General features: G+C 39.6%; 1 protein-coding gene across 1 annotated transcript in view; it reads right to left on the bottom strand.

Moving 5' to 3' along the window:
* ZRANB1 (zinc finger, RAN-binding domain containing 1) overlaps window positions 1-3331 on the bottom strand; it is a 53800-nt gene extending 50469 nt beyond the window's left edge. Inside the window, exon 1 of the mRNA XM_010859166.1 lies at window positions 2069-3331. The gene's annotated coding sequence lies outside the window, so the exon portion shown is untranslated. The remainder of the gene's footprint in view (window positions 1-2068) is intronic.
* Between the last annotated feature and the right edge of the window lie 428 nt (window positions 3332-3759).

The raw sequence follows: 3759 nt of genomic DNA on the forward strand, positions 1-3759 counted from the left end.
TTGGCATTGCCTTTCTTTGGGATGGAATGAAAACTGACCTTTTCCAGTCCTGTGGCCACTGCTGAGTTTCCCAAGTTTGCTGGCATATTGAGTGCAGTACTTTCGCAGCATCATCTTTCAGGATTTGAAATAGCTCAACTGGAATTCCATCACCTCCACTAGCTTTGTTCGTAGTGATGCTTTCTAAGGCCCACTTGACTTCACATTCCAGGATGTCTGGCTCTAGGTGAGTGATCACACCATCGTGATTATCTGGGTCGTGAAGATCTTTTTTGTACAGTTCTTCTGTGTATTCTTGCCATCTCTTCTTAATATCTTCTGCTTCTGTTAGGTCCATACCATTTCTGTCCTTTATCGAGCCCATCTTTGCATGAAATGTTCCCTTGGTAGCTCTAATTTTCTTGACGAGATCTCTAGTCTTTCCCATTCTGTTGTTTTCCTCTATATCTTTGCATTGATCACTGAAGAAGGCTTTCTTATCTCTTCTTGCTATTCTTTGGAACTCTGCATTCAGATGCTTATATCTTTCCTTTTCTCTTTTGTTTTTCGCTTCTCTTCTTTTCACAGCTATTTGTAAGGCCTCCCCAGACAGCCATAGTTAAAAATAATAATAATTAACACCGTCATGGTGACTTTGGCCTTACTGGCACCATGCCTTACTGGCAGTTACAAGTACAACCAGTACATGTAACTTCATTCTAACAAACCTAAGTCCTTAAAATATAACAAAGAATATAAAGTTTACATTTCAGTAAGTCAACACTGTGTTAATTAGGAAAATTAACAAAAGCTACAATGTTAATGGTTTCTCTTAAACCACCAGGTAACTAGTACCCCACTGATACATAAACACAAGGTTAATTTACAGTATGTCAAATCTCAAACAATAGTAAGGCTCCTTTTTAAAATCTGAATCCCAGTCATTTCAGGAGAAATTCTATCTATTTACATACTAGGGCTTTATCTGTAATTTCACCAACTTCCTCTGTACTCTCCAGTTTTCAGACAGTAACAAAAAAGACAGGAGGAGTAATAAATACAATAACAGATGGACACACAGATTGATCTTGAGCCACTGCAGAACCCATCTGAGCATGCTTCTTATACACAGTTTCAGACACATCACTGGTCAATTATGCACCGCAAATTACAGTCCTTATAAACAAAACTAATTTAACAACCTAGGACTAGTTACAGGAGGTCTACTACACACTCAGAAATGTGCAAAGATGTATCTATGAGATAAAATATTGTCCTTCTGCTCAGGACACCTGCAATGTAACTAGATAAAAGATGACTACGGCTTTTCTTAAATGCACACAGAAGTGGGGAGATTATTTTAAGAGTGCACGTCAAGCCAGCATTTAAAATACAGTAAAACAACTGTATGTTGCAAAAGCTATGAACATGTTACTTCACTCAGAATTTGGTTTTTATCATCCTATCCATCCTCTGTTCACACTGAACAGATTAGTCCCAATTAACAATATCCGCAGGAAGCAAACAACATCCATGGGGGTCTCCAGGCAAGAATACTGGAGTGGATTGCCATTTCCTTCTCCAGGGGATCCTCCTGACCCAGGGATTGAGCCTGGGTTTCCCACATTGTGGGTAGATTTCTTTACCGTCTGAGCTACCAGGGAAGCCCGGATAGGAACCAAAAGTCACGATCAAACCCAGCCCAACTAAAGGCCATCTTTTTAACCAAACACTATCTTTTCTGTGTGACAGAGAAAGAAAGAGTAGAAATTTTTTAAATAATCATTGAGTTCTGATATAAAAGTTGAAAAGCAGGCAGAAGCAAATGAATGAAATATTCCAGGGCAAAACCAACTCAGAGCTATTACAAAGAAGTTATTCACAAATTTTATTTATTAATAGTGTGAAGTCATCCAATCAGATTACTTTTCTCACAATTACTATAATGAATAACAGGAAAATAGGGTGGGGATTTTGTGAGTTGCGTTTTCATCGCTTAGGCAGGGAGAACAAGCACACAGAAGTTTAGCAAAGGACAACCTAGGAAGGAATGCCAAAGACAGCAGCAGCTTGAGAAAGGACTGCTTACCCAACTATGAGAGATGAATGAGTGTACAGGCCAACTTTGTCTATTTCACAATTTTGCCAGGGTCAGCCTTGTCCAACTGAGAAAAGAAAATAGCTAACACGTAAGCATTTACTATATGCCAGATAATGTTCTAAGTACTGAATATATTATTAACTAATCTAATCCTCAGAACTCTATATTAATAGTGGTACCTGTTTCATAATCTCCAATTTTAAAGACTGGAAACAGGAAAAGAAAAGTTGAATAACTTTCCTGAAGTGACAAAACTGCTGTGTGGCAAAGCCAGGATTTGAACTTGGGCATTCTGGCTCCAAAGTCTGTACTAAACAGACAAGGTAATAAAAATACGTTTATACTGCAGCCCATAGTCACTTATTCCCATTATCCAGAATTTGGACAACTAATAAACAGTACTGAGTGACTCACTAAACAGTCTTTCCTAGATAACTAATAACAATCTCTAAACAAGCAAACTAAACTTGAAAACACACACTTGGTCAAATTTTATTAGCTTTTTAAGTTACACAGACTCTTCCCAAAGCTTATCTAGATTGAGAACTACTGCAAAATGGCTAAAAAGTTAAGTAAGAAGGACCTAAAAAGTTATTTCTAAAAACAAGATAACACTAAGTTTTCCATGTAAAATTGAATGGGGAAAAGAAAAAAAACAACCTCATATATACATCACGGCTTTTGACTATAAAATGCTTTTTAAGTATTTTTTATTCTGGAGGCAATCCCTGGAGACGAAAATATAAAAGTCAGCTTGACTTCTCTTAAACCAATACACTTATCCAAACTACTGAAGAAATGAAAGTATATTAATTAAAAGTACATCAACAGAAAACCTTCCATTTTCATTGAGACAACTGAAAAAGGGCAAAGTCTCCCCAAATGACAGGCATGTGTGAATTTCACTACTTATCCATGGCCTTGTATTAGAGCAAAGACTGTGAGACAGTAAATAAATCATTTTTATTGCTAAGAGCCTCAGTTTTCTCATCTGTGAAAAAATGAGTTAAGATGATCTCCAAGGACTCCCTTGGTGGCACAGTGGATAAGAATCTGCCTGCCAACGCAGGGGACATGGGTTCAACCCCTAATCCAGGAAAATTCCACATGCCATGGAGCAACCAAGCCCATACGCCTCAACTACTGAGTCCAGGTTCTAGAACCCATGAGTCACAGCCAATGGGCCCCTGTGCCACAACTACTGAAGCCCTCACGCCTTAGAGCCCATGCACCACAATCAGAGAGTAGCCCTTGCTGTCTGCAACGAGAGAAAGCCCCCATGCAGCAGTGAAAACCCAGCACAGCCAAAAACAAATAAATATAGCAGAGTTTGTAAAAACCCTAACTCGCAGAGTCTCACACTCTTCTATGTAAAGACTCACTTTGCTAAGTCACTTCAGTCGTGTCCAACTCTGTGCGACCCCATAGACGGCAGCCCACTAGGTTCCTCTGTCCCTGGGATTCTCCAGGCAAGAATACTGGAGTGGGTTGCCATTTCCTTCTCCAATGCATGAAAGTGAAAAGTGAAAATGAACTCGCTCAGTCGTCCCCGACTCTTAGCGACACCAAGGACTGCAGCCTACCAGGCTCCTCCGTCCATGGGATTTCCCAGGCAAGAGTACTGGAGTGGGGTGCCATTGCCTTCTCCAAAGACTCACTTTAGGGGGGGCAGATAAATT

This window comes from Bison bison, unplaced genomic scaffold (assembly GCF_000754665.1).
Source record: "Bison bison bison isolate TAMUID 2011002044 unplaced genomic scaffold, Bison_UMD1.0 scf7180017864456, whole genome shotgun sequence".
Classification (NCBI taxonomy): domain Eukaryota; kingdom Metazoa; phylum Chordata; class Mammalia; order Artiodactyla; family Bovidae; genus Bison; species Bison bison.